Raw genomic sequence first — 14106 nt, 5'->3', positions numbered from 1 at the left:
CATTCTGGACTTCTTCAAATTCCCTCTAAACTTCCTGGCTTTCACTTCAAAATTATGCCCCCTTATTATTGATCCTTTAATTAAGAGGAACGACTGCACTCTGTCTGTGCCCCCTCGTGACATTATGCACCTGAGTCAGGTCCCCTCTCAGCTTTCTCTGCTCAACAGGAAAACAGCCAGAGCTTATCCGGTCTCTCTTCATTGCCAAAATGGTCCATCTCAGACAATGTCCTGGCGAATCAGCTCTGCACTCCCCCCAAACCCCCCCACCACCACCACCCCCACCCCCCTCCCACCCAGTGCGATCACATCGTTTGGAGGCCGCAGTACACCAGGTGTGGCTGAACCAGAGTCCTATACAGCTCCAACGTAAATCTGCCCTCTGCCCTTAAAATCTGTGCCTCGACTGATAATGCCTCACCCTATGCCTTCTTCACTACTGTATTAACTTGTCTGGCCACTTTCAGGGGATATTGTGGGCAAACACCCCAAGATCCCCTGTTCCTCTGAGCTTCCTAATATACTGTCATTCATTGAGCATTCCCTTGTCCTGTTAATACCATATTTACAGTAATGTTTGTGTTGGATTAAACACAGTTTAACAATGCCTTGCAGTGATGGAATGGTGGATGAACTATTATGGCAAATATTTATCTTAAATGTTAAGTAGAACCATGGAACACAACATCTCATGCATACAACAAGATACCACAAATATTCATTTCACAGGAGGAGTCTGTGGTGGGTCAATTGCTCATAATAACAAATCCTCATGATGTAAATCCCTCCCAGGTTTGGTGATGTAGGGAACAGTAAGAATGTCTTCACTAGTTCGATAAATTTACTAATTTAAGCTCAATAATCTTAAATTAATCACTGTGAACAATCACTGAGTCCCCAAAACTGCCAATTTTAAAATGCAACTCTCTTTATTTGACTTAACCTCAATGAATAACATATTCAGTCCTTATCTCTTAAAAACAACTCAACTGTAAGTACAAGTACATCTGAAAGAGTTTTGATCAGGAAAGGAACCATGGTACCACAGCCAGTTAAACAAATTAGCGCAATTTTTTTTTTCTTTCAAAATATACTTTATTCATAAAAATAAATCTTTGGTACCTGTACAATTTGTCATGTTGTTCATAGATATATACATTGCATGTCTTAACATTACAAAGAACAGATTGAATTAATCGAATTTAGTTATCCTATTTACAGTTCCCTTTATTAACCATCCAGTCTCTTATTATTTAGCTGGGGCTTCAGCGGAACCCACCTACTGAGTGGGTGCCCTCTTATACGATAGCAAAGGAACCTTCTTTAACTCCCAGTTTATGGGGTTACCATTGTCCATTTGACTGTCCTGCCCCTGGGGTAGCTGTCTGCATCCCCATGGTGAGCACGAACTGCTGGACCTTCGCTGGGCTGAGGTAGCTATCCAGCTCCTCACTGGGGTCATTTACCCGCTCTGGTGTCATTGAGCCAAGGCAAGGGTCCGCACCGTCTAGTTCTGTGTCTGACAATGAGCAACACAACAACGCAAAGGCCAAATTATACATGGGACTCAATAGCACAAAATTGTGGCTTATTTCAAGAGTACAGTCAGTTCTGCTATGACACTTTAGTTTCGTTCTCATGCCATCCCGCGTTATAAAACATTGTGTAATAGCACCACCATTAAAACTAATGGGGCTGGGACCGCATTATAACTAATACACGCTTTAAAAGTTTGCACTATAGAAACAGTGTCCCCAATTCATCAATCACATTATAATGAATTGGCATTAACAAAACATGCATTATATCAGAATGACCTGTACACTAGTTATGCACCTTTGCCACCTCACCCAAGACAATCAGCAATGCGCAACTAGATAGTTATTCCAAATGAATGGTTTCCACTTCACTCCAAGCGTTAATTGCTGCTTGAGAGCAATTATTTGTCACTCTTATACAGTCCATGAAGGCTTTTTGCTCAAACTTAAAAGCAATATACAAGAGGTGTGACCCAGACAATAGAACGAAACAGCAGTGAGGTGGAAGCTGTAGACAAATTGAATTTGCAGAATCTCATGCCTCCATTGCAATATTAATTGGGAACGCTGGCTAGGAGTGTTTTGGCAATGTCATCGTGGCAATACTTAGTCTGATTGCACCAACTTACTCTCCGTTTTAATGCTTTACTGACTCAAAATGAATGGGACCTGACTTTTATTAAAGTGGCAGAGAGGGGAATTGATAACACGTATATGAAGTGATCATTATCACGGTTTTTATATATTGAGCAGGATATATCTCAATTGGCACTTCATCTGACCTACTAATGAGCATTCACTGAAAAGAGATGTATTTCAATAAAATCTGTCTTTTTTTTGTGGTAAACTGTTTTGAGTGAAGGACATGGGAGTCAGAGCAAGTCATTCAGCCCATGGAGCCTGTTGCAGTATTTACTCAAATCCGAATTGATCTGAATCTTCCCAGTTTCATCATCACCCACTCTCCAAACGAAACCCAATCAATCTCAGCTTTGTGACTTTCAACTGATCTCTGCCCTTGCCTTGGTAATATTTTATAGGACAGCGTTCCGAGTTTCCACCACCCTTTGAGCTGACGTGCTCTCTGCCATCCTCCCTGATGGCCTAACTTTAGTTTTGATGAGGTCTAACACAGAGGTATTGGTCCAGTGTTTATGGAGGTTGTAATTGTCAAACTAATGCTGTGAGAGAGTTATCATAGCAATTTCAATGTACCACATAAGATTTCAGTGAACTGACATCATAACTTGTACCTACCAGGAATCAGAGCTGAAAATGTGTTGCTGGAAAAGCGCAGCAGGTCAGTCAGCATCCAAGGAGCAGGAGAATCGACGTTTTGAGTATGAGCCCTTCTTCAGCCGTTCCTGAAGAAGGGCTCATGCCCGAAACGTCAATTCTCCTGTTCCTTGGATGCTGCCTGACCTGCTGCGCTTTTCCAGCAACACATTTTCAGCTCTGATCTCCAGCATCTGCAGTCCTCACTTTCTCCTACCAGGAATCTCATTGCTTCATAATCCATCCTCATCTTTCATTGGGTTGGACAGGGTAACCTCTCAATGAAGGTTAGGCACAAATGTTTGATAACTAGAAAATACATGACACAACATCCCACTCAATAAAAAGCCTATACATGTGCACACTTCACACCCCTGAATATGTGTAACAAAGAACTTGGGTAAATATAGTCTTGCAGAAAACATGTTTCAGTTTACTACTGCTAAGACTGAACTCACAAACCCCAGCTTCACAACGTAAGGAAGCTGATTAAGTTCACATTGTCTGAGATTTAACCAGACTGTTCACCTCCTCTGTCTCCTGTGTTATGTTTCCAAGTCTATCTTGTACCGTCAAATGTGTTTTTTTAAAACCTTTTTGGAGTCAACAAGATGCATTCTTGTCTACGGCATTACTGACCAGACCAGCATTTAATGCCCATTCCTAACTGCCCAGTGGGCATTTAAGAGTTGACCACATTACAGTGGGTCTGAATTTATATGTGAGCCAGACTGGGTGAGGATGGCAGATCTCCTTCCATAAAGGACGCGAGTGAACCGGATGGGTTTTTATAATTGACAGTGGTTACATGATCACCATTAGGGGCAGCTTTCTATTCAATCCAATATTTCATCGTCTTCCCTGACAGGTCTGGGATTACTACCTCATTTAAACTACCACTGCCTCCAAAGGGACCTTCTCCCGAGCCTGACACTGCTGGAACATTGCAGTGCCAGTATCAGAATGTGAATGTTTAAGGAAGTTACAGCATTCTATGCAGCAGAACGGAAAGCAGAGGCACTGGGGTGGCAGCGAGATTAGTTGGCCTCCCCCAGTCCACGGTTCATTGGCACAATTCCATTGAGCACACTCGCCAATTGCAGTCACGCGACTTGTGTCACTGGAATGCGTGAAAATTGCCAAAGCTGATTGCAGCCTCAGACAACTTGTTTGGACAGAATACAAACAGATTGAGGTTTGCATGAACAGCTGATGTAATGTGAACCATCTCTGCTGTTACTGAGCAAAAACATTAACCTGTTCATTTGAAATTGCGTAAAGCCAAGTAGAGGAAAGGTACACCACATTTCACCATCTTGGAAAGTTCCAGAACCTTTAGTCTTTTATCATGTGTCATGTCATACTATGAGTTTGGATCCAAGCCACACTGGGTGAGCAGAGGGCCAAGTTCAGGTTTGGACTTCAAAGTAATGCTATTTATTATACATTAATACTAAAGACTTCTACACATGGTAATCACAGATATACTAGGCTTATAGTTATAGTAGGTAAGGACTAATCTAACTTTGTAAGTGTTCATGTCTAGGCATTCCCCCATCCCATGTGTATTTCTTCTAGTGTCTCAGATTCTAGTCTGTTCTGTCTCCACCCACAATGTGCTATTTACACCGAGTGATGAGTCTCCTAGTGTCTCAGATTCTAGTCTGTTCTGTCTCCACCCACAATGTGCTATTTATACCGAGTGATGAGTCTCCTAGTGTCTCAGATTCTAGTCTGTTCTGTCTCCACCCACAATGTGCTATTTACACCGAGTGATGAATCTCTTAGTGTCTCAGATTCTAGTTTGTTCTAATTCCAATCATACTGTGCTATTTACACTGACTGATGTGCAGCTGTTCCTGAAGCTGTTACCCCACACTTTGCAGTCAGTGAGATGTATTGTTTGTAATGTAGGAACTGCAGCAGCTAACTCACTCAATGCTGTGATAATGATCAGTCACCATTGTCCTTGTCTAAGGCTGGTCCCTCTCGGATTGGCCACAGAAAATGGGGACGGGGAGTGGGGGGGTCTTGTGGCAGTGGTAGTGCCCCTACCTCCGGACCAACATTCCAGGTTCGAGTCCTAACTGCCCCACGGGTGTGTTATAACATGCCCGAGCAGTCGATTAAGAAATGTACAATAGGCAATCTTATGTAAAAGGAGAAAGTGAGGACTGCAGATGTTGGAGATCAGAGTTAAAAGTGTGATGCTGGAAAAGCGCAGCAGGTCAGGCAGCATCCAAGGAGCAGGAGTATCGATGATTTGGCCATAAGCCCTTCATCAGGAATGTCTAAATGGGCATTGAAGCATACCTCACACAAATACACGCCTCGTTAGCACAATCACATTCACTCAGTACTTGCTGCCAACTTTGACTGGACCTTTCACAGGAGTGACCCAGCTAACCTCCTATTTCCTGGGGGCCTTTATCTGTAAGAGGCCTTACTGGGATTCGGAATCTTTGCCTGACAATGTCATTCCAATCTGCTGCTGGTCCCAGTGCACCCTGTGCTTGTAATCACCTAACCGGCGCTGACCACCACACCCCACCCCGCTCCCAACCAGTAAACCCAATGCCAGCTCAGCCACCAGTCTCTCCTCAACCCTTCAATCGGTGAGTGAGCTGTGTGCTGACAGCTGAAATCTGACTGGGGGGGGGGGTCCAGCCATTGAAATGACTGAACAAAATAAAATCCCCAAAGAATTGCAGACACTGGAAACCGGAAACAAAATCGGAACTTGCCTGAAGAAACTCAGCAAGTCTGGCAGTACCTATGGAGAGATTTAGATTTGATTACTTACAGTGTGGAAACAGGCCCCTCGGCCCAACAAGTCCACACCGACCCGCTGAAGCGCAATCCACCCATACCCCTACATTTACCCCTTACCTAACACTACGGGCAATTTAGCATGGCCAATTCACCTGACCCGCACATCTTTGGACTGTGGGAGGAAACCAGAGCACCCAGAGGAAACCCACGCAGACACTGGGAGAACGTGCAAACTCCACACAGTCAGTCGCCTGAGGCGGGAATTGAACCCGGGTCTCAGGCGCTGTGAGGCAGCAGTGCTAACCACTGTGCCACCGTGCCGCCCACACGATTCTGAAGGAGGGCACTGGACTCGAAACGTTAACTCTGCTTTCTCTCCACAGACGCTGCCAGGCCCATTAGGGTTTTTCCACAATTTCGAATTTTTGTCGTTGAATGGACTCACTGACCACAGCAGGACAGTGACGCAGCTGGTGCGGCCCGTCCCATTACGTGACAATTCATCAGAAAGCCTATTCCTTGATTGGTACCACCTTTCCTTCTAAGGGATTTTATCAGTCATAATTATACAATGACGTCAATGTAGGAGGTAGGCTTTGGTGTGATGGTTTTATCACTGAAATGACAACACTCCAACATCATTCATGCCCATAACTTTCTATTTTAAATATGAACGAAATGTTCATTTCTGCCTTAAATCATACCACAATACTTTGCTGTGTGCAGGTGAGTGCTATGCATTAGCAGGAGTTTGAGATTGTCCTCTCAGCATTATCCAGTTGCTTGTAACACACATTTATCGGAAATATAAACATCATCCATTTGCGCACTGTGGGTGTGGGGTAATTTACTTTGATTTCTATTGGCCAGACATCGCTGAGCTGAAGTGAGCAATGTTACATCGCACAACACCAGATTTCCATGCATTTACAGTTCCCCCTTTTAAATCAGAATTTAAAGAAATCAATCCATCATCCATAATGCAGCTACGTTCTGAAAAACTCCTATTGATTTCAAACTGCAGAGAAAGCACAGATGGGGCCCTCATTGCTTTCAGTTCGAGTCATAGAGATGTACAACACAGAAACAGACCCTTCAGTCCAACTTGTCAACGCCGACCTGATATCCCAACCCAATCTAGTCCCACCTGCCAGCACCCAGCTCATATTCAAAGTTTGTGAGAAGATTTGTAGCTTGGGTCCTCGTTGTTGTGGTTCTGTTCGCTGAGCTGGGAATTTGTGTTGCAGACGTTTTGTCCCCTGTCTAGGTGACATCCTCAGTGCTTGGGAGCCTCCTGTGAAGCGCTTCTGTGATCTTTTCTCCAGCATTTATAGTGGTTTGTCTCTGCCGCTTCCGGTTGTCAGTTCCAGCTGTCCGTTGCAGTGGCCGGTATATTGGGTCCAGGTCGATGTGCTTATTGATTGAATCTGTGGATGAGTGCCATGCCTCTAGGAATTTCCTGGCTGTTCTCTGTTTGGCTTGTCCTGTAATAGTAGTGTTGTCCCAGTCGAATTCATGTTGCTTGTCATCTGCGTGTGTGGCTACTAAGGATAGCTGGTCGCGGCATGTGCTCGTTCTGTTGTCTCAGACAACAACTCAGGAATTCCTGAAGAAGGGCTCATGCCCGAAACGTTGATTCTCCTGCTCCTTGGATGCTGCCTGACCTGCTGTGCTTTTCCAGCAACACATTTTCAGCTCTGATCTCCAGCATCTGCAGTCCTCACTTTCTCCTACAATACTCATAGACCAAGGACAGTGGAATTGCTAATAGGCATTCTTAATGGATAATGTCCCTGCTTGGTTCCCAAAGTTGAAAAATGGACCCTTTAATGTGTCATACGTCTATGTTTTCTGATGGTCACTGACAAGAGTATTTTACAGAGAAATTGCCAGGAACTACATTGGAAGGGCATATAGTTCACATTGTACGAAGTACGCACCTCCCTATAGAACATCAGGGAATTAGTTTGCTTTTTCCAACAATGTGGCACATAAATGGTTTACATTTTTAAAATAGAATTCAAATTCTTCAGCCTGCCATAGTATAATTTGAACTCCCAATATTAATCCAGGCTGTTACACTGTTGCACCACTAACATAGTTGCTGTCAGAATTCCCATTTGACCAGCTACTATATCACGTGGTAAAAGGAGATTTATATAAATCATGACAACTGTGTCTCTGACCACAGTGAGAAGGGAAGCACCCAGTGCAGAAAGTACATGTGAAAAGAGAGGTCTTAGTCACTGCACTTCAGAGAACCTTCAACATATTGGGGCAAATAAAGAAATGCTGCAATGCCTGAAGAGTTGAACAGTTGTGGGCGGCACGGTGGCACAGTGGTTAGCACTGCTGCCTCACAGCGCCAGAGACCCGGGTTCAATTCCCGCCTCAGGCGACTGACTGTGTGGAGTTTGCACGTGTCTGCGTGGGTTTCCTCCGGGTGTTCCGGTTTCCTCCCACAATCCAAAGATGTGCGGGTCAGGTGAATTAGCCAGGCTAAATTGCCCATAGTGTTAGGTAAGGGGTAAATGTAGGGGAATGGGTGGGTTGCGCTTTGGCGGGTCGGTAAACCATTTATGTGTCACATTGTTGGAAAAAGCAAACTAATTCCCTGATGTTCTTTAGGGAGGTGCGTACTTCGTACAATGTGAACTATATGCCCTTCCAATGTAGTTGGACCGAAGGGCCGAAGGGCCTGTTTCCACACTGTAAGTAATCTACTCTAATCTAAACATTGTCATTTAGCGATAAGGACCAACCAGCCTTACGGACAGTGTGTGTGCAGACACCCCAGGCCCAAGACATACCAGACATCTCAAAATGCAGCCTCCAGCACAACATAAAGCATCAAGGACACTTGAGAAGGTAGGAGCAACTTATTTGTACAGAGTGATACTTTAAGAATGTAAATTAGCTTGTGGAGCTGGAAGGTTTGTTTTCAGATGTTTCGTCACCATGACGAGGTAACATCATCCCTGAGAGTCTCTGGTGAAGTGCTGGTGGTATGTCCTGCCTCTCTATTTATAGATCTTGGTTTCTTAAGGTGGGTGATGTCACTTCCAGTTTTTTCTTCCCAAGGGAAGGTAGATGGGATCTAAATCAATGTGTTTATTGATGGAGTTCTGGTTAGAATATCAGGCCTGTAGGAACTCTCGTGTGTGTCTTTGTTTCGCCTGTTCTAGGGTGTCCCAGTCAGAGTGGTGTCCTTTTTTTGTCTGTAAGGATGGAAACTATTGATAGCGGGTCGTGTCTTTTGGTGGCCACTTGGTGTTCATGTATCCTTGTACTTTTGAAATGGTTTTCATGCCCACTGCATCCAGGCATGTGTCTGTCTGGCTTTCAGCAAATGAAACTGGCATATGCTGTGGATGTCAACAGTGCCATTTTAGTACTGCTGGTTCCATTCATCATCTCCAGATTGCTATAAACACATCAGTGGATGGTACTGAAGTAGTTAACAAGTAGCTGAAAATGTGTTGCTGGTTAAAGCACAGCAGGTTAGGCAGCATCCAAGGAACAGGAAATTCGACGTTTCGGGCTGGAGCCCTTCATCAGGAATCCTTGGATGCTGCCTAACCTGCTGTGCTTTAACCAGCAACACATTTTCAGCTCTGATCTCCAGCATCTGCAGACCTCACTTTTTACTAGTTAACAAGTAGGACAGGATAATTGTTAATTTGAGTAAACTTTGGCCAATTTCTCAAATTGTTATAGGATAACCTCTGTTACTGTACAACTGAGAGTTGCTAGCACTTTTGGGTTGAGTTTTCTGTGCTGGTGTGCAAGCACCCCCCATATGGCATGATGCCTAACAGGCCCATGTTTTCTTTTTCAGATTAGATTCCATACAGTGTGGAGACAGGCCTTTCGGCCCAACAAGTCCACACTGACCCTCTGAAGAGTAACCCACCCAGACCCATTTCCCTCTGACTAATGTACCTAGCACTATGGGCAATTTATGGCCAATTCACCTGGAAGGAAGCCCACGCAGACACGAGGAGAACGTGCAAACTCTACACAGACAGTCGCCCGAGGCTGGAATCGAACCCGGGTCCCTGGTGCTGTGAGGCAGCAGTGCTGACCACTGAGCCACCGTGCTGCCTCAGTTGGTTCAGTTCAGTTCAGTTCAATGTGGTTATTTGCATCATCCATACCAATCCCAGTTAGGGGCATTTCAAGCAGAAAATAAAGCAGATTTCAACCACACCCCACTGCAGCGTGATGTACTTCTTACAATTTGTTGTCTTTACTTCCTCTGACTGGAATAAGATATTACCAAGATTTGGCGAGGGGGGAAGGCTCGCATTTGTGAAGAGAGATTTGAGGATTCACTTAAATGGGAGGAGATTAAGAATGGAGAAAGTGAGGATTGCAGACACTGGAGATCAGAGTTGAAAAGAGTGGCGCTGGAAAAGCACAGCCGGTCAGGCAGCATCCGAGGAGCGGGAGAATCGACATTTCGAGCAGAAGCTCTTCATCAGAAATGTGGGGGTGGCCCAAGGGGCCTGAGAGAAAAGTGTGAGGAGAGTGGGACTGGTTGGGGAGGGGGGAAGGTAGCTGGGAATGTGATAGAGGTGGGGGGAGATGGTGATAGGTTGGAATGGAGGGTGGAGTGGATAGGTGGGAAAGAAGATGGGCAGATAGGACAGTTCAAGAGGGCGGTGCCAAGTTGGGAGGTTGGATCTGGGATAAGGTGGGGGGAGGGGAAACGTAGAAACTGGTGAAATCTACTTTGATCCCCGTGTGGTTGGAGGGAACAAAGGCAGAAGATGGTGCTTTCTTCCTCCAAGCATCAGGTGGTTTATGCTTGAAATGTCAACTCTCCTGCTCCTCGGATGCTGCCTGACCGGCTGGGCCTTACCAGCTTCAACTCGAGATTAAGAATGGGCATGGTACAGGTCTTCAAAATTAAGAAGCATTATCTTCAAATAAGATGTATCTGTACAGAGTGGTTAAAGTATAAGCAGCACAATATTTGGAGTGAATATGGAAAATTATTGTGTGGTGGGCAACGTCCCTGACTCTGAGCCAGAAGCTTTGGATTTGAGACTCACTCCCTTGAGGATCAACTTGTAATTCTTTCATAGAATCCCTAAAGTGCAAAAAGAGACCATTCAGCCCATCAGGTCTGCACCGACCCTGCAAAGAGTACCCCACACCCTCACATTTATCATGTCTAACCCACCTAGACTCTACATCTCTCAATACTACAGGGTAATTTTAGCTTGTTCTTTTATTTTCCTAGTTTAAACTATGAAAGACTTTAATGTAAACTATAAATATAATGTAAACTATGGCTTTAGTTTAGTCCTATTCTATGAAATAATACTTAATGCTTTTAATTCTAGTTTTTCTTATTACTTTTTGTACCTAGATACTTTGGTAATGGAGATGATACCACGTGTGACAAAATCATACACTTCTCACTGTACTCCTGTACTTGAGTACACATGACAGTAAAATCTCAAATCAATTTAGCATGGCCAATCCACCTAACCTGCACACCTTTGAACTGTGGGAGAAAAAAACCCCAAAACATGGGGGGAGCATACAAACTCCACACAGACGGTCACCCAAGGCTGGAACTGAGCCCATGTCCCTGGTATAGGGGGGACAGCAGTGCTAACCACTGAGCCACTCAAAGGTGTTGTACTTAGCATACACCAGTGGTTGGTAGAGTGGGAGGGATTCCTGGTCAGCTATATGATGCTGCCTCTGCCATCACTGTCTCTGATGTTTGTCAAAGTTCATGTTGTGGCAGTGACGCAGAATCCCTGGAGGCCAATTGGCTCAGTTTGGTCAGAGGCCTGGTGTGGTTTAGATCGGTGCCGTCAGCATATGATTTGACCCCAATTCTAGTTGGAATTGCCCCCAACCCCACATTGCCCTGTTCAGGCTGGAGGTCATGGACCTGCCTTCAAACAGAGAAGATTAGATTAAGATTACCTACACTGTGAAAACAGGCCCTTCAGCCCAACAAAGCCACACTGACCCTTTGAAGAGTAACCCACACAGACACATTTCCTTACATTTGTCCTGACTAAAGCACCTAACACTACGGGCAATTTAGCATGGCCAATTCATCTAACGTGCACACTTTTGGACTGTGGGAGGAAGCCCACGCAGACACGGGGAGAATGCGCAAACTCCACACAGACAGTCACCCAAGGCTAGAATCGAACCTGGGACCCCGGTGCTGTGAGGCAGCAGTGCTAACCACTGAGCCACCGTGCCACCTTGAACTGAGAGAGAATCAATAAAATTGGAAGGGGAAATAAAAAAACAAGGTGAGGGGCGAAGAAAGCTTTCGAAACTTCAACTAATTAGCAGCTTTTGCAGAGGCTAAAATACGAGGAATTCTAAAGCAAAAACAAAAATGGAGGTGAAGTCTCCAAAAACAAAAATGGAGGTCTCATGTGCAGTTTGAGGCAGCATCTCACCGGTATTGTCAATTACAGTGTTCTTCCAGAGGCATTTAATCTCTGGTTATTAACACTCTTTCTCCAATTTCACACTATTTATGCAAACGTACATGTGTTAAAACATTCCAGGGGTATGATTCTTCTTTTGCAAGCCTGTTGTGCGCAACCACCTGATGAAGGAGCGTCGCTCCGAAAGCTAGTGCTTCCAAATAAACATGCTGGACTATAACCTGGTGTCGTTGGCGATTTTAAACTGTGCTCAAGTTAGCTGGTTTGAATGCTGATAAAACCAAAATGAACTTCCAAGAGTAATTTGGATGAATTGTGGAGCACACTGAAATATGCTAAGAAGATGGGAAGGACCCACCCCAAATACAAATTCAGTCACTGCTATTTCAGAGCAACATGACCACTCTTAGTTCTCTGTTATGTTGGAAGTGAATGAGGTTTTGTCTACAGGATTAGTTACGATGTGGAGTTGCCGGTGTTGGACTGGGGATGGACAAGGTTAAAAATCATTGAACACCAGGTTATAGTCCAACAGGTTTATTTGGAAGCACTAGCTTTCAGACCGCTGCTCCTTCATCAGGTGGTTGACTATAACCTGGTGTTGTGTGATCTTTCGGATTGGTTACATTCAGTTGAACGCAGCCATGATTGAGTGTTGCTCAAGCTTTGAAACAGCAACTCATTTTCATAGATTATGAAACAAAATTTGACAGTCTCAGGTACAAATATTTGCTAATAAAATCATCAAAAAGGCACAACAATGTTAAGCCATTTTGAGTCGACCTGCTTTTGGCTTAGATTTGATCCAGATCTCAATTCACTCACTTGTTGTTCCATATCTTTGCAAACGCTCCCTTGTAAGCTCATCCCTTCTGAGCCTTGTTGGTGCTGACGGACAGCGGAAGACACAAGTTACCCTTTACAAATAAAATGGCTTATGTTAGGTCATAAAATATATCAGTGGAGGCATTAGATTACTTACAGTGTGGAAACAGGCCCTTTGGCCCAACAAATCCACACCGACCCACCGAAGCGTAACCCACCCATACCCTTACATTTACCCCTTACCTAACACTACGGGCAATTTAGCATGGCCAATTCACCTGACCCGCACATCTTTGGACTGTGGGAGGAAACTGGAGCACCCGGAGGAAACCCACGCAGACACGGGGAGAACGTGCAAACTCCACACTGTCAGTCGCCTGAGTCGAGAATTGAACCTGGGTCTCTGGTGCTGTGAGGCAGCAGTAACAACAATATTTTTTACATTGTACATCGTGGATATCTGCCAATGAAAAATGTCAGGGACATGGTCTCAGCTGCATTTCATGAGGGAAACTGTGAGTTGAGAGAATGTGTTGCTCTCACATTCAGGTTAGGGAATTCATGATCTAGAAAATTCAAAACCAAAAATATTTAATTGAATCCATAATAAAACATTATACATTCTTCACTGCATGGAACAGCAAAGAATAAAGTTGCCAAGCGGATAGGTGAGGAACCATTTTAAATGGGAATACAAATTTTATTTTTCACAGGCTGTGTCAAATTCTTTCATCATTAATACTAGTCTTGACATGTCGCTTTGTGCTCTGGAGGCATGCAGAGTGAGACATTGATTTTCATTCTCAAGCCCCGAGAGAGCGAGATGTTACTTCATGGTCCTGCAGTGCATTGTAAAGATGACCTCACCCATGATGAGTTTATGACCTGTATCAATGCTGCATAATGGATCAAGAATTCTGCCTCTTAAATGAAATCGATATCTTTTTATTAGTTTTTCTCTCTCTCTCTCCCTGAGCTGGGGAATCACTATTTTGATCGTGTTATTTGTTTTATTCGAAGCCGGGCGGGAGATCCTGCCTGAACCTGGATTGGAAATGAATGTGTGGTGTTCCACGGGGCATGATTTTCCTCAGGCCTGAGCATTTTGTCTTGTGTCTTTCACAGGATTCAGTGACAAGGTGGGGTGACACATCAGAGAAGCACCCCCACCACTTCGGAATGTGAGATTAGTGATCCGTGCGCCACAGTGCCCATACCATGTTTATTGAGGGATAGGAAGCCTGATTTGGATGGAGCAGGTT

The 14106-nt window shown here is 44.5% G+C and overlaps 1 long non-coding RNA gene across 1 annotated transcript; it reads left to right on the top strand.

Moving 5' to 3' along the window:
• Positions 1-4170: 4170 nt before the first annotated feature.
• LOC132835094 (uncharacterized) lies at positions 4171-9724 on the top strand. Its single transcript, XR_009647281.1, has 3 exons — positions 4171-4240; positions 8334-8453; positions 9424-9724. It is a non-coding gene; the product is annotated as an uncharacterized LOC132835094 (long non-coding RNA).
• Positions 9725-14106: the final 4382 nt, after the last annotated feature.

The sequence above is a fragment of the Hemiscyllium ocellatum genome, chromosome 43 (genome assembly GCF_020745735.1).
Source record: "Hemiscyllium ocellatum isolate sHemOce1 chromosome 43, sHemOce1.pat.X.cur, whole genome shotgun sequence".
In the NCBI taxonomy this organism is placed as follows: Eukaryota; Metazoa; Chordata; class Chondrichthyes; order Orectolobiformes; family Hemiscylliidae; genus Hemiscyllium; species Hemiscyllium ocellatum.
This window is presented reverse-complemented; position numbering and strand designations above follow the sequence as displayed.